A 26,337-nucleotide genomic window follows, 5' to 3' on the forward strand; every position below is an offset into this window, starting at 1 on the left:
AACCACCGATATATGAATCCATTCACCACAGAGTAACCATTTTCATTCGATTTCATATTTGGATTTTGATTTATCAGAATCCAACAAGTGGCATAATGAAGAAAACATTGGACAAAATAAAATTTGTTAGAAATAAACAAATTAACTATGAGAAATTTTGTTAAGAATCCACGCTAACTGTTCCTAGCTAACTGTTCTTAGCTAACTGGTTACATTTTATTTATCGCAATTTAATTATCGCAATTTATATTCTCACAATTTTAATTATCGTCATTTAATTTCTGTTATTTATTTTATGCACTTTATTTATCGTCATTTAAATATTGTTATTTACGCATTTTAAATATCGGGACACGTATACAAGGTTTTGACATATCATATAACGCATCTATATATATTATTTGAAATAACCATAGACACTCTATATGCGGTAATGATAGAGTTAGCTATACAGGGTTGAGGTTGATTCTATAATAATATATACACTTTGAGTTGTGATCGAGTCTGAGACATGTATACAATGGGTCACAAATACATAATTATTTAATTCGAATATTATATATTAAACTATATATGAATTGTTGAACTACTAATTGTGGACTAATAACATTGGACAATTAAAATGAATTAAAATATTGATTATAACATATGAAACTAAACATTTCTTCAAGTTTGCCATTTAATTTCATATCAAACCTCATTTGTATCTTGACGATTACAAACTGCGTTCAAACTTTTCATGATTCTTGAAAACACCTCAATCGAGAGGATGAAACAACCGCACTTCATCTACGAGAAGAGAGATTTAAGCAATAATCATGCACCTGGAAAACTCTCAGAAACTAAGTAAAAGTTAACACGAATACGTATCAGATCCTGTAAGCATTATTATTACCCAAAATAATTGGTAATCCCTTTCAAATTAGTCAATTTTTTCACAGCTCCAGCAAATCAACTTCGACTTTTCATTCAAAACAACCTTATTATAACTTTGATATATATGCGTGCTCTTTTATTGTTACCGGGGAACCATTTATATTCCACCACATTAGCAGTAAACTTACCTGCAACTTCATTGATTTTTGACTTTTCGAAAAATCATTACATTCAGTGAAACCCTATCATTTACTCATTTACATCTTATAACGAGGACTACTATACCAATTACCGAGAATTAGCAATCAGTATTTTGAAATCTCGCAGCATGTCTACATCAACAGTTATAAGTATACATATAATCCTTATCTCTTAGAATTATGATCTTTCATTCTGAAATTCTGAAAAGCACCCAGTCTGAAAAATCAATACTCGGAATGTTGAAAAAGCTGGATGAAGCAGCAAAAACTATAAACAACCTTAACAACCAAAAGTTTAATGATAACGAATAGTATGTTGGTAAATCTCAGAAATGTTGGAACTGGAAAATAGGTTGAGCAAACCATGAAGGAGACTCTGAACAAATTAGAAGGACTAAACTTGTACATAAAGAATCCTGATGATTCTGTTTCTGATGAAATCTTTAGCGAATACCTTGCTCTTTAATCGCTCTAAATTATTGTGAATGAATTTCTTCATCACAATTTGATTCTAAAATTCTAAGACATTATCGTATCTTTCATTATTAATATCCTCAATATTTCTGGAGATATCTTCGTAAATATTTTCATCCGATATTAATTATCTCTCCGCTCTATCTGTGTTATATCATAAAAGAAACTGATTTAGTTTCTAAAATTCTGAAAAATTTGAATTTGAATTATGAATGTTTTTGAAGTAGTGTTGGTAACTGAAGCATGAGTTAGTATAATATAATGACACTTGATCAACGTGATTATATTACAGTAAGTCATGCTGAGTTTCTAATGGAACGTGATGATTCACAGATCATAATGTCATCATGTGTCATGTTACACGACTCTTACATTATACCTAATCACCGAACATATCGACAACATATCTTCCTGATAGTTCTATCTTCTCTCTTGAATTATGGTAATTTGACAAATCAAGATCGTGCCATTACAATTTCCTTCTTAGAACATAAATTGTGTTTATTCCGAACTTCATATCTACAAATTCTGGACCATTATTCGCTTGACTTAAAGTCAGGAAGAGAAAATAAAAGTATGAAACTCCGAAATATAAGGGAGAATATAAAGCCCGATAACAACACATAAATTACAAACCGTGTATATTAATGTTTATCACAACATAAAGACACGGGAGAATTAAAAACACTATAACCCCAAGGGCGAAGTAGAAGTAAACAGATTCCTCTGGTGGAAGTTGGAAAAGGAGAATGATTGTTGCGATAATAAGGATAAGGACAAGGATCAGAACTGGATTAAGCATTTTCACAATCTTTTGAATTTGGGAATTGAGTATAGGAATGGTAAAAGTAATGGAACGGAAGAAGTTAATTTATAGTGAAATATCTGATAGAGAAATCAAGGCAGATCTCCGCATTTAATTAGAGAGATCGTAATTTCCTTATTCACCGAAGAATCAAATCTTTTAGATTTCGAAGATTTTCTTTAAATCCCTTGAAATCCGGAAATCCACCGTGACTATGTCAAAAGTTAAACCTCAATCTCAATCTTTTGTGACAGCTTCACTTGTACGCTTCATCTAAACGAATTGTTTTATCCATATTACAAACTGATGATAAAACTCTAATTTTCCAACTTATATGAGTCATGAAAACATATTTATTGTCAGCAATGACCATCCTAATCAAATTTCGGGACAAAATTTCTTTAACGGGTAGGTACTATGAAGACCCGGAAATTTTCGACCAAATTTTAACTTAATCTCTATATGATTTCGACACGATAAGCAAATTTTGTAATATTGAGTTTCGAAACTTTTAGAACTATGTTAATGTATTCTGTTCCGCTTCGACCAGTTCCGACGATTCACGAACAATTAATTTAAACTTGATATGTGTATATATAAATAATAATTGGAAATATAATTTTAAATATTGTATATTGTTGTTACTAAAATTTATTTATGTAAAGTAAAAAAAAAAAAAAAAAAACAACTACTTCATATTACTACCTTGTTTACTATTATATATACATAATACTATATTTGGTTGTTTCTAACTTTTTAACTAATAATATAAGAGAATATTGAAAATATAGATAACATGATTAACCATACGATTGTGACGTGTTCTAACGCATTTTGTATGTGAGTCCTTTTAATCATTGATTAATGTTAATTATCATAAAATGACACTGGTAATGGTTGTTTCACAAATTTATTTTTGTAAAGTTTTAATTTATCATATTTTTTATTTCCAACTTGAATCTCATATCAAACAAAATAAAAATCGATACATCCATTTAGATGATAGTATTCGATCTAGGACAAACAACAAAATATGATTGATTTCATTATTTAACATTTATGCTATTGCTATTATTACACTAAAATGCATATACATATCATGAATATCTTTAATCAATATAAAAACAAATAAGTATCTAAATATTGTTACATATCACCATCTTGAAATATTTTCCTGTCTATCAATTTACTTTATGAAAGTAACATATAACAAACTCTTAATAATTCATCCGTGAGATTTGAATTATGAATCCAAACCTACTTTGTATCACTATTATTAAATGAGTTTAATGCTTTCTTTTCAAATCTATCCATTTTATATATACACGACACATATACCATTCCATGAAGAAACGGAGAACCCGTTCACTAACACCACCGCCACACTGCACCACTTTGAACTCATCATTGCCGGTTCATCACCACCTCACCAACCAACTCCATCACCTACAACCATCACGATCACCACCTTCCACTGATCATCCTCACCTAACTACTCCTGCTACTATTAGGTTGTTCACCACTAAAACTCAACTCAACATCCACTATCCAATCTAATCTTTATATATTATATACATATACAAATGCAGAGAACATCACCACCAAAATAACCTAAACCCATGATCAACAAACTCATCACCTTTCTTTCTTTCTTACCTTCTATTCTGTCTTCTGCTTATATTCCCGAAAGACACCACCATTAAATGTTTTAATCATCTACTAAACTGCAACCCTTCGTTAAACTGCTATGCTGCTACTGTTATTCTACATAATAATTAACATGCATCATTAAACCTTCTATTAAAATACTGTAAAGTTTTATATTTTCTGTTTATTTGAATATCACAACGAAACCCACAAAAACTGCTTCTTATTTCCTGAATACTAACCTGCAGCTGCAATTTTTTTTTTGTTTTCTAATCAATATCTACAACAAACCCGTTCTAATCGAAATACATATACTACTGCTATACTTCTTTTCCTATATATTCCACCAACACCTGAAAACCCACAAATCCACCTTCGATTCTCATTTGTTTTTGTATATTGAAATCAGTTCATTAAGCACCACTTGCCATTATCGATTGTTGCATACTTCTATTCAAAAATCAAAATAACAATACAAATACAAAACCAGAAACTATTATGAGAAGATGATAACGAACCAATTACCTGATATTCCTATATTTCTATTTCGATTAACAACCAAACCAAATCACCACCTGCTACTATGTACTTCTGCTACTACTTCTTCTCTATTTTTTCTGTTTTCCTATTTCCCTGTTACACTTCAATTAAAAACCCTAACCACAACCACAGGCAAGTCATTAACTATAATTGAATATCACTAAACCCTTTAAGAAAACTAGTTATTACAGCCGTGTTCAATCCAGTTAAAAATACAGAAAATATATAAATGGATGGAGAAATTAAAAAAAAATATCAATGAACCAATTACCATGTGATAAATTGATGCACCGATTAGCTGCTATTCCTGCATTTCTGTTCTGATTAACAACCTTCAATTGTTCGATTGATGAAGGATGATTAACGAGGAGGAAGAAGACTGATGATGCTGAACGAAGATGGTGACGAACCGATAGTCTGCTATACATCGATAATTGCTACTTGATTGATCGATTGATGATGAAGATGATTGGTAAACGATATGATGGTGATAAAAAAAAATTTCTCTCTGCGTATGATCTTTGCTACCTCTCGATCTGATTTGGGGAATGTCAAACGTGTGGCCCCTTTTAATTAGGTATAATTATTATTATTAATTATTATTAATTATTTCTAATTCTTATTATTCTAATTATTATTATTATTATTATTATTATTATTATTATTATTATTATTATTATTATTATTATTGTTATTATTATTATTATTATTTTTATAAATGTGTTAAGATTATAACTTAAATAAGAAGATAAAATTTGGTTTATAATTTAAAGTATATTAAGTATAATAATGGTGTTGATTATGATAAAAATGGTTATGAATGTAAATTTAATATGTTTATTAATACGTTTAGGATACAAGTATAAAATAATTATAATTAAGCTGAAGGATATGGTCATTATATATATGTGAAAGTATTATCGTATTGTACTATTAATATATCATTATTAATATCAATATTACTATTATTATCACTATTTTCATTATTATTATCATAGTTATTATTATTATTATTAGTATTATTATTATTATTAGTATTAACATTATTTTAAGATTATTATTATTATTATTATTATTATTATTATTATTATTATTATTATTATTATTATTAACATTAGTATTAGTATTATCATTAAGAATTAATATAAGGATTATCAAGATTATTATTTTTATTATTATTATTATCATAAGTATTAGTATTATTATTATCATTATAGTTATTAACATGAATATTAGTATCAATATTATTATTAGTAAAATCATTATTTTTATAGTTATTATTATTGGTATTCATTATTATTAAAATAAATATTTTTATTAAAAAGTATTATTTTTATTAAAGTTATCATTTTATCATTTATATTAAAAGTATCATTTTTTTAACTCTATTATCATTATTATAATTTTTATCATTGCTAATATTATTTTAGTGTTATTATAATTTTAACAAACAAATGATATATATATACAAAGATATATTTAATACATATAACATAACAAAATTTATATTTTTATTTATTTTGAATATATAAAATGAATATATAAAACATGTAGGTTATTAATATAAAAATGATATAACTAATAAATTTATATATATATAAACTTGTTTGATTACAATTATGTGTGTTAATATATATAAATGATATAGGTTCATGAATCCAAGGTCAACCCTGCATTGTTCAGTATCGTCGTATGAATGTTTTTACTACAAAATATTGGATAGTGAGTTTCATTTGCTCCATTTTAAACGCTTTTGCAATATATATTTTGGGGACTGAGAATACATGCGCTGCTTTTATAAATGTTTTACGAAATAGACACAAGTAATCGAAACTACATTCTATGGTTGGATTATCGAATCGAATATGCCCCTTTTTAGTCTGGTAATCTAAGAATTAGGGAACAGACACCCTAATTGAAGCGAATCCTAAAGATAGATCTATGGGCACTAACAAGCCCAGTCAGAGAATTTAAACTGCTTTAGTACTTCGATTTTATCAAATCCGAAGGGAGTCCCGGAATGATGGAGATATTCTATATGCATCTTGTTAAGGTCGATTACCAGGTGTTCAATCCATATGAATGATTTTTGTCTCTATGTATGGGACGTATATTTATGAGAAATGGAAATTGAAAATCTTGTGGTCTATTAAAATGATGAAAATCTTGTGGTCTATTAAAACATAACTGTTGTATTAACACTAATATTATTATTACTAATTCCATTATTATCATTATTATTAATATTAGTATTATTATTAATATTATTATTAGTATTTTTATTTTTAGTAATTTTAATATTTTTAGTATTAATAGTGTTATTATTATAAATTTTTTTTTAATTATTAATAAATAATATAGGCAAATATTTATGCGAAATCCACTTTCTATGAAAACAACTTTTATCCCATTTCTATTCACTTGTGTGCTCATGTCAACAAAGGAGAAAATATCTACATGTTTCACTGTTTTACTTTATCTATCTTCTATCACCAATTCAACAAACATAAACATAAAATCTGTGAGTGGTGAATAATCAATCCAGTAGTACTGTGCTTGTTTTTTTAAACCTTCACCTTCTTTCTATATATATACATATACGTATACTTATGGAGGGGAGATATTAACTTGATCAACCATCACCACCTTGCTTTATTTTTCTTACCATCATGGATCACTACACCATCACCTTTACGCTACTACCATCAAGAATTACCACCACTTACACTTTTCCTTTAACATTTACCACTACTACTTGTGTTAATACTTGAAACCATACACATATACATGATCATATAATCCAACAACTGCATTCTCGGTTGTAAACTCAACCCCTATTTTCATGTTCGAACTAAACCACCACATGTTGTACTCAAGCTGCAGCCCAATCCTGTTTGCTGTTGGATGCGGAAACACACCACCCATCACTCAAACACCTATACTAATCTTCTATTTATTGTTTGATTTTGACACCAAAATAAAATCATAATATACAGCTCCTAATCCGTTTTAATTCGGGTTGCAACCAATAAATCATCACCATTTTTCTGTGGTGCTGTACAACGAACACATCAAGAACAACCATGATCAACTTCACCATTGAAGACCTAAACCACCACCTTTAATCTCTTCATCTCATATTATATATACACACATATATTAGACATACACCTCGAATGTATCAACCATCGAGAACACTATGACCAACAACTCGCAAACCATTAAACCACCATCAAAGATCAACCATGACAGTTGCATCTGCTACATTTCCATTTCACGTTCCATTCAACCCAGACCCAACACCCGTTATTTTTCTTCTCCTTCCACTGTTACGTTTGAGCAGTCCCATTTATTATTTTTTTTCCTTCTCTCAAAGCGAATATAGAAGAAGAGAGTGATGTTCAAATGGATAAGTTGAAAAAGGCTGTATTCTTTTTGCTGTTAACGTGCTCCTTTAATTGATGGCCAACACATACAAGACTTATAACCCACTTGTCAATTTCATGAGCTGTATATATTTAATTATGTTAATGGAAAAATGACTTGGTGATGAGCTGTTAGGTTGTCAAAACCAAAAGCAAAAATTCATTGTTGTTACGTTTTTGTTTTTAGACGAAGCAGGCCTTTTATATTAGATGTTGGGCCGTGAAAGAAGGATGGCAGTTGGGCTGCTATTTTATGTTAGGCCTGTTGGGCCGCAGGATTTAGTATTGGGCCAAAAATATACAAGTAGGAAATAGAATTCGTTGCTATATAAATTGCTGAGGATGTTTAGAAAATATGATTAAGTTGATGATGATCTTTATGAAGAAGAAATAGAAACCGATAGATGAGATATATATTTTTGGTTGTGATTTAAAACAAAAATGATACGGGATAACTAATTTTGGGTCTGAGATATAATAAGAAAAACACAAATGGAGGGGTGGTTTGGGTGTGTGGTTGTTGAACGAGAGGTCGCAGGTTTGAACCTTGTCCGAGGCATTTGTTTTTGGGAAAAGCTTTTAAGGTAGTATAATAATTATTTTTATTATTATCTTTATTACTATTAGTATTACTATCATTTTTATAATTATTAGTATTATATTATTATCATTATCATTAGCATAAGTATTATTATTATTATTATTATTATTATTATTATTATTATTATTATTATTATTATTATTATTATTATTATTATTATTATTATTATTATTATTATTATTATTATTATTATTATTATTATTATTAGCATTATTATTATCATTATTAGAAAGATCGTTGCTATTATAGTTATTATAACTATTATAATTATTACTATTAATATTATTATCATTTCATCAAAATTTATATTATTAATAAAATTATCATTTTGATTGTTATTAGTATCAATATTATCATAACAAATAAGTATTTTTTTATATATAAGAGTATATTTATTACAACTACCATAATACTATATAAAATTATATACACTAAGATATTCTTTATAAATATTTACCTATAACAAATTATTGATTTTAATATAATAATTAAACATATGTATATATATAAACCTATATAAATGTTAACTATTTCAATTATATATACAAAATTAAATACTTAAAAATATATAATTTAAGATATAAGATATAAATTTGCTTGATTACGATTACATATATTAATGAATATACAAATGTTATAGGTTCGTGAATCTGAGGTCAACCCTACACTTGTTAAATGACGTCATATGTATTTTTACTACAAAATACATTAGGTGAGTTTCATTTTCCTTTTTATCCTTTATATTTTTTGGGCTGAGAATACATGCACAATTATTATAAATGTTTTACGAAATAGACACAAGTAATGAAACTACATTATATGGTTGAATGATCGAAACCGAATATACCCCTTTTTGCTTGGAAACCTAAGAATTAGTAAACCGATCTACTAATTGATGCGAATCCTAAAGATAGATCTATTGGGCCTAACGAACCCCATCCATGGTTGTGGATGCTTTAGTACTTCGATGTTGTTTTATCATGTCCGAAGGATTTCCCGGAATGATAGGGGATATTCTTATATGCATCTTGTTAATGTCGGTTACCAGGTGTTCAATTCATATGAATGATATTTTTGTCTCTATGCATGGGACGTATATTTATGAGAACTGAAAATGAAAATCTTGTGGTCTATTAAAATGATGAAAATAATCGTTTATGATAAACTAATGAACTCACCAACCTTTTGGTTGACACTTCAAAGCATGTTTATTCTCAGGTATGAAAGAAATCTTCCGCTGTGCATTTGCTCATTTTAAGGACATTACTTGAAGTCATTCATGGCATATTTCGAAAGACGTTGCATTCGAGTTGTCGAGTTCGTCAAGATTATTATTAAGTCAATTATAGTTGGATATATTATGAAATGATATGCATGCTGTCAACATTCGATGTAAATGAAAGGTTGTCTTTTAAAAACGAATGCAATGTTTGTAAAATGTATCATATAGAGGTCAAGTACCTCGCGATGTAACCAACTATTGTGAATCGTTTGTAATCGATATGGACTTTGTCCGGATGGATTAGGACGGGTTGCTTCAGTTGGTATCAGAGTGGTGCTCTTAGCGAGCCAGGTCTTGCATTAGTGTGTCTAACTGATAGTTAATTAGATACATTAGTGATTCTGGACTTCGACCGTGTCTGCATGTCAAAAGTTTTGCTTATCATTTGTTGTCGAAAATTATTTGCTTATCATCCTTAAAGTCTAGACACGTCTTACTGCCTCTATTGCATAGACAGTGTATAGATAAATTCATATCTTAGCGTATCTTTTACTATAGACTTTTCCTGACAGCTTCCGTAGATTCCTCCGTAATTTATGGGATTTTAGTATTATATATGCATATATAACTTATGTATTACAGGGTACTAATCTACATCCTATAATCTATTTCTTATCGAAAATCCTTCATCTGATCGTACGAGATGAATCCCTCAACCAGTTCGAATTCCTCGAATTCCGACAGCTATTCCGATATGGAGTTTCACCTAAGCTCTGAAAGCAGTGTCATCAGAATGAATCAACTAATGATCCATCCCCAATTCATCTGATGAGTTCGTAGTCGACTTAATCAATGGAGACGCGAAGAAGGCGATCCCTTCCACCAACCGAATTCACCTCTTGGTGAAGAACCTAAAGCACTTACCGGCGAACCTGTTCGTAACACCATTTTCACCATCATTTCCCGAATATCTTGCCACAACTATATCATAACTCAGATTCTAAACCTTTTTCATTCGCCCGTTCTTACAGACAATCATCCCGGAGTAATAAGTCAACGAACTATGTGCCCGAGCTGTAGCCTTGAAAAATATGGTGCAAAACGTACCTGCTTCAGCAACATCAATGGCACCAACAGTACCATCCACATCAATACCAGTACCACCAACAACCCAAGTTCAACATCTCACACCTCAATATCTCATTATGTACCTCGAGCATAATCATCAATCTGCGAATCATTCTACATCATTTATCTTCCTTCGACATGGCGATTATGTAATCTCTAATGTTTTAGAGATTATATATTCTTGTTCTAACGGTAAATCAATTGAGTTTAATACCATATTTACTCATTAAATCCATGATTACATCTGAAGAAAATATATAAGTATATATATTTTTTCATAAAGATTGTAATTAAAAATTCTTTTGTACAAACTGTTAATGGTGAAAATATTTTAACTGGTAGGTAATACCCGAGGAATATTTAGATTCCATATTAATAAGTTACACTGTACGTTCTTTCAAATCTAATTCAACGGTCATTTACTATCCTATTTACAACCACCGATATACGTATCCATTCACCACAGAATAACCCTTTTCATTCAATTTCATATTTGGATTTTGATCTATCAGAATCCAACAAGTGGCATAATGAAGAAAACATTGGACAAAATTAAATTTGTTAGAAACAAACAAATTAACTATGAGAAGAACTTTGTTAAGAATCCACGCTAATTGTTCCTATCTAACTGTTCCTAGCTAACTGGTTACATTTTATTTATCGCAATTTAATTATCGCAATTTATATTCTCGCAATTTTATTTATCGTCATTTAATTTCTATTATTTTCTTTACGCACTTTATTTATTGTCATTTAATTTCTGTTATTTATTTTACGCACTTTAAATATCAGGACACGTATACAAGGTTTTGACATATCATATCGACGCATCTATATATATTATTTGGAATAACCATAGACACTCTATATGCAGTAATGCTGGAGTTAGCTATACAGGGTTGAGGTTGATTCTACAATAATATATATAGTTTGAGTTGTGATGGAGTCTGAGACATGTACACGGGTCACGATACGTATTAATTAATTCGAATATTATAAATTAAACTATATATGAATTAGTGGACTGTTAACTGTGGACTATCAACTATGGACTACAAACATTAGACAATTAAAATGAATTAAAATATTGATTATAACATATGAAACTAAACATTTCTTCAAGTTTGCCACTTGATCTCATCTTAAACCTTATTTGTATCTTGACAATTACAATCTACGTTCAAACCTTTCATAATTTTTGAAAACACTTCAATCGATAGGATGAACCAACCGCACTCCATCTACGGAAGAAGAGATTGATGCATATAGTTATGCACCTAAAAACACTCGGAACCTATGTAAACATTTAACACGTATCTGTACTAGCTCCTTTGGCATTGTTATTACCAAAAATAACATTTCAACTCTTTTCCAAAATAGCCAGTTTTGTCACAGCTTCAGCAAGTCAACTTTGACTTGTCATTCGAAACAACCTTATTATAACCTTGATTTATATGCATGCTCTTTTATTGTTACCGGGGAACCTTTTATATTCCATCATATTACCAGCAGACGTACCAGCAACCTCGTTGCTCCTTGGTTTAAATCTCTCTGACAAATCACTATATTTATCTATTGAAGTCTCATCATGTACTCATCCGCATCTTGTAACAAGAATTGCCATACCAATTACCGGAAATCAGCAAATCTGTATTTTGAGTCTCGCATCGTTTCCACATCAACAGTTATATGTATCTATATAACATTTATCTCTTAGAACTATGATCTTCCATTCTGAAATTTTGAAAAGCACCCAGTCTGTGAATTAATGCTCTGAATTTTGAAAAGTTGAATGAAGCAACAAAAACTGTAAACGACCTCAACAGCCAAAAGTTGATGATAAAGAATTGTATGTTGGCAAAGCTCAGAAAAAAAATTTGAAACTGAAAAATTGATTGAGCAAACTACGAAGGAGTCTCTGAACAAATCACAAGGACTAAACTTGTACATTAAGAATCCTGATGATTCTGTTTCTGATGAAATCTTTTGCGAATACCTTGCTTCTGACTCCAAACTCTTGCAGACAAATTTTCTTCATCACCCTTCGATATTAGAAATTCCAAGATATCATCGTATCTTTCATTATAAATATCCTCCATATTTCTGAAGATATTTTCATAACTATTCTTATCTGAAATCATTAATCTCTTCATGCTATCAGTGTTACATCATATTGAAACTGTTAGTTTCTATATTCTTTAAACTTTCGAGCTTAAAATATGAATGTTATTGAAGTAATGTTGGGAACAGATGCATGAGTTAGTATAATATAATGACACTTGATCAACGTGATTATATTACAGTAAGTCATGCTGAGTTTCTAAATGGAACATGATGATTCACAGATTATAACGTCATCATGTGCCATGTTACATAACTCTCTCATTCTGCTTAACTTCTGAACATATCAAGAAAGTATATTCTTGATAGTTCTATTCTCAGTGATTCAAATAATTTGACAAATCAAATCGTACGATTACGTTCTTTCTTGATTAGAACATTAAGGTCATTCGAAACTCCGTACTTACAAATTCTGAACCATTACTTGCGAAAAGAAAACAAAAGCATGAAACTCCGAAATGGAAAAGGGTTATAAATCGCAGCAAATAAGAGAGAGCATTAACTGTGAATGACGATGATTATAGAAGACAGAAGCAGGGACTCCGAAATATAAGAGAGAATATAAAGCCCGATAATAACACATAAGTTACAAACCGTGGATATTAATAGGAATAGCAATATAAAGACACGGTAAAATTAAGAATAGTATCACCCCAAAGTATAATAGAAGGAAACAGATTTTTCTGGTGGAAGATTGAAAAGAAGGATGACAGAAGTGATAATTAGAAAAATATCAAGGAATAGAACTGGATTAAGCATTTTCACAATCTTTTGGATGTATGAACTAAGAAAGAAAGTATAGGAATGGTGAGAATAATGGAACGGAAGAGTTTAATTTATAAGGGAAATATCAGACAGAGTAATCGAGCCAGATCACCGTATTTAATTATAGAAATCTTAATTTCCTTATTCGCCGAAGAATCAAATCTTTTAGATTTCGAAGATTTCCTTTAAATCCCTTGAATTCCGAAAATCAACCGTGACTACATCACCGGTTAAGACGAACATACAAATACTCATTTCAATCTTTTGTGATAGCTTCACTCGTACGCTTCAAGTAATCGAATTGTCTTATCCATATTACTCAATGATGATAAAACTCTACTTATCAACTCATATTCGTCATGAAAACAATTTTTATTGTTAGCCATGACCACCTCACTCAAATTTCGGGACAAAATTTCTTTAACGGGTAGGTATTGTGATGACCCAGAAATTTCCGATCAAATTTAAGCCTAATCTTTATATAGTTTCGACACGATAAGCAAAGTCTATTAAACCGAGACTCAAAATATTGGAACTATTTTTTCATGAATTCATTTGACCTACGATTATTACCGACGATTCACGAACAACTATTTATAAATAGATATGTACATATTTAATATATATTAATTTGAAATCCTATATGATTCAATTATTAGAAATTACTATGTAAAATAAAATAAAATATGATATTATAATAATTATTATTTAAAAACATAACTATATATAAATAAAGTATATTGAATGATTATAATAACCATTTGTCGCTTCAATTGATATGTAACCAGTTTAATTTGAACTCATAAATTTCTATACATAATTATGAATATTGTAACAATTTATAAATATTATATGTAGAAATTTATATGTAAATAATTACAAGTTAAAACATAACTGTTGTATTAACACTAATATTATTATTACTAATTCCATTATTATCATTATAATTAATATTAGTATTATTATTAATATTATTATTAGTATTGTTGTTTTTAGTAATTTTAATATTTTTAGTATTAACAGTATTATTGTTATAAAAAAAATTAATTAATTATTAATAAATAATATAGGCAAATATTTATGCGAAATCCACTTTCTATCAAAACAACTTTTATCCCGTTTCTATTCACTTGTGTGCTCATGTCGACAAAGGAGAAAATATCTACATGTTTCACTGTTTTACTTTATCTATCTTCTATCACCAATTCAACAAACATAAACATAAAATCCGTGAGTGGTGAATAATCAATCCAGTGGTACTGTGCTTGTTTCTTTAAACCTTCACCTTCTTTATATATATATATATATATATATATATATATATATATATATATATATATATATATATATATATATATATATATATATATATATATATATATATATACATATACATATACGTATACTTATGGAGGGGATATATTAACTTGATCAACCATCACCACCTTGCTTTATTTTTCTTACCATCATGGATCACTACACCATCACCTTTACGCTACTACCATCAAGAATCACCACCATTTACACTTTTCTTTTAACATTTACCACTACTACTTGTGTTACTACTTGAAACCATACACATATACATGATCATATAATCCAACAACTGCATTCTCGGTTGTAAACTCAACCCCTATTTTCATGTTCGAACAAAACCACCACATGTTGTACTCAAGCTGCAGCCCAATCCTGTTTGCTGTTGGATGCGGAAACACACCACCCATCACTCAAACACCTCTACTAACCTGCTATTTATTGTTTGATTTTGACACCAAAATAAAATCATAATATACAACTCCTAATCCGTTTTAGTTCGGCTTGCAACCAATAAATCATCACCATTTTTCTGTGGTGCTGTATAACGAACACATCAAGAACAACCATGATCAACTTCACCATTGAAGACCTAAACCACCACCTTTAATCTCTTCATCTCATATTATATATACACACATATATTAGACATACACCTCGAATGTATCAACCATCGAGAACACTATGACCAACAACTCGCAAACCATTAAACCACCATCAAAGATCAACCATGACAGTTGTATCTGCTATGTTTCCATTTCACGTTCCATTCAATCCAGACCCAACACCCGTTATTTTTCTTCTCCTTCCACTGTTACGTTTGAGCAGTCCCATTTATTATTTTTTTTCCTTCTCTCACATCGAATATAGAAGAAGAGAGTGATGTTCAAATGGATAAGTTGAAAAAGGCTGTATTCTTTTTACTGTTAACGTGCTCCTTTAATTGATGGCCAACACATACAAGATTTATAACCCACTTGTCAATTTCATGAGATGTATATATTTAATTATGTTAATGGAAAATTGAGTTGGTGATGAGCTGTTAGGTTGTCAAAATCAAAAGCAAAAATTCATTGTTGTTGCGTTTTTGTTTTTGGAAGAAGCAGGCCTTTTATATTAGATGTTGGGCCATGAAAGAAGGATGGAAGTTGGGCTGCTATTTTATGTTGGGCCTGTTAGGCCACAGGATTTAGTATTGGGCCGAAAATATACAAGTAGGAAATAGAAATCGTTGCTATATAAATTGCTGAGGATGTTTAGAAAATATGATTTAGTTGATGATGATCTTTATGAAGAAGAAGTAGAAACCGATAGATGAGATATATATTTTAGGTTGTGATTTAAAACAAAAATGATACGGGATAACTAATTTTGGGTCTGAGATATAATAAGAAAAACACAAATAGAGGGGTGGTTTGGGTGTGTGGTTGTTGAACGAGAGGTCGCGGGTTTGAACCTTGTCCGAGGCATTTGTTTTTGGGAAAAGCTTTTAAGGTAGTATAATAATTATTTTTATTATTATCTTTATTACTATTAGTATTACTATCATTTTTATAATTATTAGTATTATATTATTATCATTATCATTAGCATAAGTATTATTATTATTATTTTTATTATTATCATTATTATTAATAGCATTATTATTATCATTATTAGAAAGATCGTTGCTATTATAGTTATTATAACTATTATTATTATTATTATTACTATTAATATTATTATCATTTCATCAAAATTTATATTATTAATAAAATTATCATTTAGATTGTTATTAGTATCAATATTATCATAATAAATAAGTATTTTTCTATATATAAGAGTATATTTATTACAACTACCATAATACTATATAAAATTATATACACTAAGATATTATTTATAAATATTTACCTATAAAAAATTATTGATTTTAATATAATAATTAAACATATGTATATATATAAACCTATATAAATGTTAACTATTTCAATTATATATACAAAATTAAATACTTAAAAATATATAATTTAAGATATAAGATATAAATTTGCTTGATTACGATTACATATATTAATGAATATACAAATGTTATAGGTTCGTGAATCTGAGGTCAACCCTACACTTGATAAATGACGTCATATGTATTTTTACTACAAAATACATTAGGTGAGTTTCATTTGCCTTTTTATCCTTTATATTTTTTGGGCTGAGAATACATGCACAATTTTTATAAATGTTTTACGAAATAGACACAAGTAATGAAACGACATTATATGGTTGAATGATCGAAGCCGAATATGCCCCTTTTTTCTTGGTAACCTAAGAATTAGTAAACCGATCTACTAATTGACGCGAATCCTAATGATAGATCTATTGGGCCTAACGAACCCCATCCATCGTTGCGGATGCTTTAGTACTTCGATGTTATTTTATCATGTCTGAAGGATTTCCCGGAATGATAGGGGATATTCTTATATGCATCTTGTTAATGTCGGTTACCAGGTGTTCAATCCATATGAATGATATTATTGTCTCTATGCATGGGACGTATATTTATGAGAACTGAAAATGAAAATCTTGTGGTCTATTAAAATGATGAAAATAATCTTTTATGATAAACTAATGAACTCACCAACCTTTTGGTTGACACTTCAAAGCATGTTTATTCTCAGGTATGAAAGAAATCTTTCGCTGTACATTTCCTCATTTTAAGGACATTACTTGAAGTCATTCATGGCATATTTCGAAAGACGTTGCATTCGAGTTGTTGAGTTCGTCAAGATTATTATTAAGTCAATTATAGTTATATTATGAAATGATATGCATGCTGTCAACATTCGATGTAAATGAAAGGTTGTCTTTTAAAAACGAATGCAATATTTGTAAAATGTATCATATAGAGGTCAAGTACCTCGCAATGTAACCAACTATTGTGAATCGTTTGTAATTGATATGGACTTTGTCCGGATGGATTAGGATGGGTCGCTTCATAATGAACTCACCAACCTTTTGGTTGACACTTTAAAGCATGTTTATTCTCAGGTATGAAAGAAATCTTTCGCTGTGCATTTGCTCATTTTAGAGATATTACTTGGAGTCATTCATGGCATATTTCAAAAGACGTTGAATTCGAGTCGTTGAGTTCATCAAGAATATTATTAAGTCATTATAGTTGGATATATTATGAAATGGTATGCATGCCGTCAACTTTTGATGTAATGAAAGTTTTTCTCTTTAAAAACAAATGCAATGTTTGTAAAATGTATCATATAGAGGTCAAGTACCTTGCGATGTAACCAAATGTAATGTATTCGTCCAGATGGATTATGACGGGTCTTTACAAGCGAGAGGTCTCGAGTTCGAGCCTGGGCTGTGGCATTCTTTTTAGAAAAAGAAGAAATAGGGTGTAAAGACCCGTCCTAATCCATCCGGACGAAGTCCATATCGAATATAAACGATTCACAACAGTTGATTACATCACGAGGTACTTGACCTCTATATGATACATTTTACAAACATTGCATTCATTTTTGAAAAGACAATCTTTCATTACATCGAAAATTGATGGCATGCATACCATTTCATAATATATCTAACTATAATTGACTTAATAATAATCTTGATGAACTCAACGACTCGAATGCAACGTCTTTTAAAATATGCCATGAATGACTCCAAGTAATATCTTTAAAATGAGCAAATGCACAGCGGAAGATTTCTTTCATACCTGAGAATAAACATGCTTTAAAGTGTCAACCAAAAGGTTGGTGAGTTCATTAGTTTAACATAAATAATAATTTCTATCATTTTAATAGACCACAAGATTTCATATTTCAATATACATCCCATACATCGAGATAAAATTCATTCATATGGTGAACACCTGGTAACCGACATTAACAAGATGCATATATAAGAATATCCCCATCATTCCGGGACACCCTTCGGATATGAAATAAATTTCGAAGTACTAAAGCATCCGGTACTTTAGATGGGGTTTGTTAGGCCCAATAGATCTATCTTTAGGATTCGCGTCAATTAGGGTGTATGTTCCCTAATTCTTAGATTACCAGACTTAATAAAAAGAGGCATATTCGATTTCGATAATTCAACCATAGAATGTAGTTTCACGTACTTGTGTCTATTTTGTAAATCATTTATAAAACCTGCATGTATTCTCAGCCCAAAAATATAAAGGGTAAAAAGGCAAATGAAACTCACCATACTGTATTTTGTAGTAAAAATACATATAACGACATTGAACAAGTATAGGGTTGGCCTCGGATTCACAAACCTATATCATTTGTTTATTTATTAATACACATAATCGTAATCGAACAATATATATATATATATATATATATATATATATATATATATATATATATATATATATAAATTTATTAGTTACATCATTTTTATGTTAATAATATATATATATATATTTTATATGTTCATTTTGTATATAACAACATTAAATTTTGTTATGTTATATATCAAATATTATATATATATATATATATATATATATATATATATATATATATATATATATATATATATATATATATATATATATATATATATATATATATATATATATATACTTCTTTTGTTTGTTTAAAATAGTAGTTATATTAATACTAAAATATTATTAGTAGTGATTAAAATAATGATAATGATAATACTAGTGTTAATAGTAATAATAATAATAATAATGTTAATGATTTTATTATTAATATTATTAATGGTAGTTTTGAATAATAAAACTTATAATAATGATATTAACAGTAATTTTTAATAAAAATGAAAAGTTTAATAATATTGATAATGAAATTAATAATTTTGATACTAATACTAATATTTACTAAGATATTTTGTATTCGAATCATGATAATACTAACAATACTAATCCTAATCATAATAATGATAATAACACTAAAAGGGTAAGGTTAATAATATTATTAATAAATTCAATAATACTAACGATAATGTTAATATTAATATTACTTAATAATAATACTAGTAATGATAGTGATAATATCATAAGTTTCATTAATAATGATAATAATCTTATAGTTAATAATAACTGACATAATAGTAGTAATTAATACTAATAATTATAATTAACAATAATAACAATAATGATAATGATAATAATAATAATAATTATTATAATTCTAATAATAAGACATTAATAATAATATTCAGAATAATAATAATGATAATAATAATAATAATAATAATAATAATAATAATAATGAAAAATTGAAAGTATTAAAGTGTATACCCTTCTTTTTAAGCTTTTTCTATAAAAAAAAGCCCACGCCGGGACTCGAACCCTTGACCTCTCGAACACCCGAACACCCTCTAAACCACGGATCCAATTCTGCTTTTCTGGAATTTAACCCTCCGTATAACAGTTTTAAACTGGTTCCACTTATTCATCTTCTTCAAAATCGACCACAGCTCCAAATCAAACTTAATAACATTTTATCTATTTCTTTTTGAGACACAGAAACATGTTGAGATGTATTGAATTAATTAAAACCACAAAATATTATAAAAAGTCGCTGTGACAGAAAGTTTAGAACACGATGTAACTCGAATTCAGTTTCAAAAATTGAGCACGTTTTAGAGAAAGATTAAAACATGAAAAAGGTTTAAAAGCCCTCCTAGAAACTTTATGAATCATAAATTTTACCAGAATCATCAAAACAAATACGAATTTGGTGATGAACATCCCATTTGACTTTTTGATAATAAAGTTTGACTCCAGAAATTAGAATTCAATTCAATGAATTGAACTCTGAAACTTTAAAGGAATTTCGTTTAGATGATCCTTAACAAAATAGCATTTACACAATTTGAAATTTGAATCGTTTTCGAAGTTTTTGAAAAATGAGACCGTAATAGAGATGAACGAGCTGTAAAGGAAATAAATAAATAAATAAATAACTCTGTTTCTAATTAGCAATAACAGCAGAGATTTTATCGTTCAATTGGTTGGTTGCTACAGGTAACAAGAATTGATCAATTTGTATTGTTGTGATTATTGGTTCGACAAGAATCCAATCGGAACAGCAGAAAAAATAAAACGAAATAAATAAATAAAACAGATACAATTTAATAAGGAAATCGTACAAATCAGATATTCTTGATGTCATGTAGATAATCAATCGTGATTGTGATATAAAACTAAAATTGTATTCATCTTAATATATACATATATCCGTATTAAATTATGTAATTTATATATATCTGTTATGTATCTGAATAAATATACGTATGTATATATATCCTATTAAGTTTTGTATTAATTTTTGTATTATTACAAAATAATATAAGTCTGTTAACAAATCTGGAATATTATAAATTTTAATAAGATTACTACTAATAATAATAATAATAATAGAAATATAATAATAATATTAATAATAATAATAATTTTAATAATAATTTTATTAAAATTATACTATTAATACTAATAAAACTAAGAGTAATTATAAAAATAGAAATATAATAATAATAATATTAATAATCATATTTATATATATATATATATATATATATATATATATATATATATATATATATATATATATATATATATATATATATATATCAAAATTTATATCTTTATGATACCTATAATGGTATTAAAAATATTAATGTTAATATTAATATTGAAAATGATAATAATATTACTATAGTGACTATATATTAATTTATAATTAAATTTAATATCTTTGTAATATAATATATTGTATAATAACATATACAGGATATTTCATATATATATATATATATATATATATATATATATCAATTTGCATATAATTCATTCGTGAATCATCGAGCACAGTCAAGGGTTAAATAAATCCATATAAATAGTTCAGAACTTTTGAGACTCACATTATATACTTTGCTTATCATGTCGAAATCCTATGAAGATTAATTTTAAATTTGATCAAAAATTTCCGGGTCGTCACATAGGGAAACGGAATATTATGGGCTAAATAAAATTAAGTATGATTATATAACAGAAAAACTAAACGGAGGAATGGTTTGAGAGTGTTCGATTTAACTGAGAGGTTTTGGGTTCGATCCTGTGTTATGGCATTTATTTCCTTTTAAGCTTGTTTTAAAGGTAGAATTATTATTATTATTATTATTATTATTATTATTATTATTATTATTATTATTATTATTATTATTATTATTATTATTATTATTATTATTATTATTATTATTATTATTATTATTATTATTATTATTATTATTATTATCATTATTATTATCAATATAAGTATCATCATTATTATTATTATTATTATTATTATTATTATTATTATTATTATTATTATTATTTTTAATTTTTTGTTATTATTATTATTATTATTATTATTATTATTATTACTATTATTATTATTATTATTATTAAAATTATCATTTTATTATTTAAAAGTATCATTATTATTAAAATTATCATTTTTACTAAAATTATCATTTTATTATCATTAAAACTATCATTATTATTATTATTATTATTATTATTATTATTATTATTATTATTATTATTAGAATTATCATTATTATTATTATTATTATTATTATTATTATTTTTATTATGATTATTATTTTTATTATGATTATTATTATTAGTATTTTTAACACTAATATTATTATTTTTAACATTATTATTATTATTATTATTATTATCATTTTACTACTAGTATCATTATTATTATTATTATTTTTATAACGATATTATTATTATTATCAATATTACTATTAATATTATTATTATTATTAAAATAAAAATTGGTTATATAAAAATATATTTAACAAAAACTATATTAATATTCTTGTAATAAATATTAATTATTTATTTAAAAGTATATAAAATAAATATACTAATTAAGTTATTAACAAAACATATAATTTATTAAGATAACATTTATATCACTAATAATATATACATTTGTTCGATTACAATTATAAGTGTTATTATTTATAAATGATATAGGTTCATGAATCCGAGGCCAACCATGCATTTGTTCAGTTCCATCGTATGCATATTTTACTACAAAATATCGTATCGTGAGTTTCATATGCTCCCTTTTTAAAAAATTTTGCAATTTATATTTTTGGGCTGAGAATACATGAAATACTTTTATAAATGTTTGACGCGATAGACACAAGCAAAACATTCCTCAAATAAAATTTTTATACAGATGAGAAGTTCTGTAGGTTATTATATAGAAAATCACCCCAGTTTATTTTAGCTTGGTAACCTAAGAATTAGTGTTTATTATACTAATTGACACGAATTCTAAAGGTAGATCTATGGGTACTGACCAGCCCCCATCCGGGTTACGGATGCTTTTGTACTTCGAGGTTTATATATTTAACAGACGGAATGATTCTGTATTTATCATACTTATTGCTTTATGCCTGTATGTTTTGGGGATATTCTTTATGCGCATTATATATAGAGAGAATGATTTTTATACACAGATTATGTGTATGATATTTTGTACACGAGATATGTGTACGATTATTAAGAATTTTGAAAAATGGTTTCATACACGAGATAGGTGTACTGTATTTAAAAGAAATCACATGGACATTACCGGTGGGTATAGGATACGGACCCATTTGTGCCAAGCATATTTAAATCTTGTGGTCTATCAAAATTACTGAATTTTATTGTTTATGATAAACCTATGAACTCACCAACCTTTTGGTTGACACTTTTAAACATGTTTATTCTCATGTATTAAAGAAATCTTTGGCTGTGCATTTGCACATTTTAAAGATATTACTTGGAGTCGTTCATGGCATATTTCAAAAGATGTTGCATTCAAGTTGTTGAGTTCAAAAAGACTGTTATTAAGTCAATGGCAGATTAGTCATTCATATTATTGGAAAACATATATCATTTGGTTATTTTGAAATGAGTTGTCTTTTAAAATGAATGCAATGTTTGTAAAACACATCATATAGAGGTTAGTACCTTGCAATGGGACCAGATGTTGAAGACTTCGTCCAGGTGGATTAGGACGGGCCTTCACATAAGGAGTAGTACGATTTAGGCCCCACTAAATATAAATTTAAAACTGTTACCTCCTCTCCCGATAACTGATTCTGATGCCTTGCAGCCTCACAACACCGCATAAATAAAACCATCTGTTTCGGTCATATCAGGGAAACGTGAGTTTTTGACGCCACTGCCGGAGAACTGGTATCAGATAATACTGCTTCTATCAAACCTATTTGCAAGCATTCAGTGGTGTCTAAGAAAGACAATTATACACGAACTATTGGATTTTCTGAACAGTCTCCAATTATATTGGAACCAAAAGGATACTGCCTCTCCATAGTCAGCCTGGCCACTTGGTTTGTTGAATAGTGCGTGTGAAGCTCTATTATCAAAATACCAGAAAATCAGTAGCAAGAACCAAAAACATATTTAAACTTAGAATAATTACCTTAGATTACTTTAGATTACCTTAGATTACTTTAGATTACCTTAGATTACTTTACCTTACCTTAGATTAAGATTACTTTAGACTAAATTAGAAACTAAAGCCTATCTACTTAAAATTTAAACCAAAAAGGCATACTCAGTGTGTGATAACCCAGAAATTTTCTATCAAATTTAAACTTAATCTTCAAATGATTTTGACACGATAAGCAAAGTCTATTAAACTAAGTTTCAAAATTTTTGAACTGTTTACATGGATTCAGTTACCCTTTGACTATTCCCGACGATTCACGAACAAAGGTGTGTAAATAAATATGTAAATATTTATATATATGTAAATATATATACATATATATATATATATATATATATATATATATATATATATATATATATATATATATATATATATATATATATATGAGTATATATTAATTTGTATTAATATAATACCATTTAATCATTTGATTTAAACATGTAAAGTAATTTACAAAATAAATAAGATATTATTAAAGTAAATAAATATATATATATAAATTAAGTACACAATTAATATTATATGTATGTTGTAATATATCAAATATATATATATATAAATTAAATATTCAAATGTGTTATAATAGGTATTACATAATTAATAAAATATAATTATTTTAAATTTAATTATGAGTTAAAATATAGTTATTATATTACTTTCATTATCAATATTGATATCAGTATTATTAATAGATTAATTTAATATATAGTATATATGTATATATGAGACTTGATATGTGTAAATTGTTATATTAATATTATTACTATTACTTTAATTATTATTATTAATATTAATATTTGTATTATTAATATTATTATATGAATTTTGATTTATACAGGTATTGTCATTAATATTATTATTATCATTACTAATTCTATTATTACTATTATTAGTTTCATTATTATTATAATTAAAATTAAAAATTAATATATATGTAATTATTATTATTAAGTTCCTTATATAATTAATATAAAAAAATATATATAATCAATATATAATTATACAAATATAATTATATATGTAAATACATATACATATACAGAATATCATGATATATATATATATATATATATATATATATATATATATATATATATAAATACATATACATATATATAGATAAATAAATAAATATATACCATATATATATAAATATAAATACGGTATATATGTATATAAATACAGATTATGTACGAATTCAGTTGTCCATCCTTATCAAACTATTTTATAAATCATTTTATATCTGTAAACTGGTATGAATCGTTCCAATTAGTCATATTAACAGAAAAATTATGTTAGGGTCGATTGTTTTTATTCTTATTTTTCTTCTATGTGATTTATTTGGGTCGTACCAATCAGACTAACAAACAAATGTTAATTGAATCAATTTAACTGTGATTTTATCTGTTAACCTTTATTTAATACACTGCAAATGCAATTCGATGAAAATCAGAAAAATCAAATTATAATTCAAGAGAACAGACACCATAACCTCTGTTCTTCATTTTTTTTGTCAAACTTAAAATTCGAGTTTTATTTAAAAATCTATTAATGAAATTGTGTTCAAAATCTTTCATTTTAGCTATCTGCAAAGTTTCAAGGATCAATTTATCATGTCGAGTGCGAATTTTGAAGGTCAAACTTTTATTCTCAAAAGTCAAACGAACGTTCAAAGATTAAATTGAAGCTATAAAGGTTATTTCTGTTGAA

Source organism: Rutidosis leptorrhynchoides, chromosome 4 (genome assembly GCF_046630445.1).
Source record: "Rutidosis leptorrhynchoides isolate AG116_Rl617_1_P2 chromosome 4, CSIRO_AGI_Rlap_v1, whole genome shotgun sequence".
In the NCBI taxonomy this organism is placed as follows: Eukaryota; Viridiplantae; Streptophyta; class Magnoliopsida; order Asterales; family Asteraceae; genus Rutidosis; species Rutidosis leptorrhynchoides.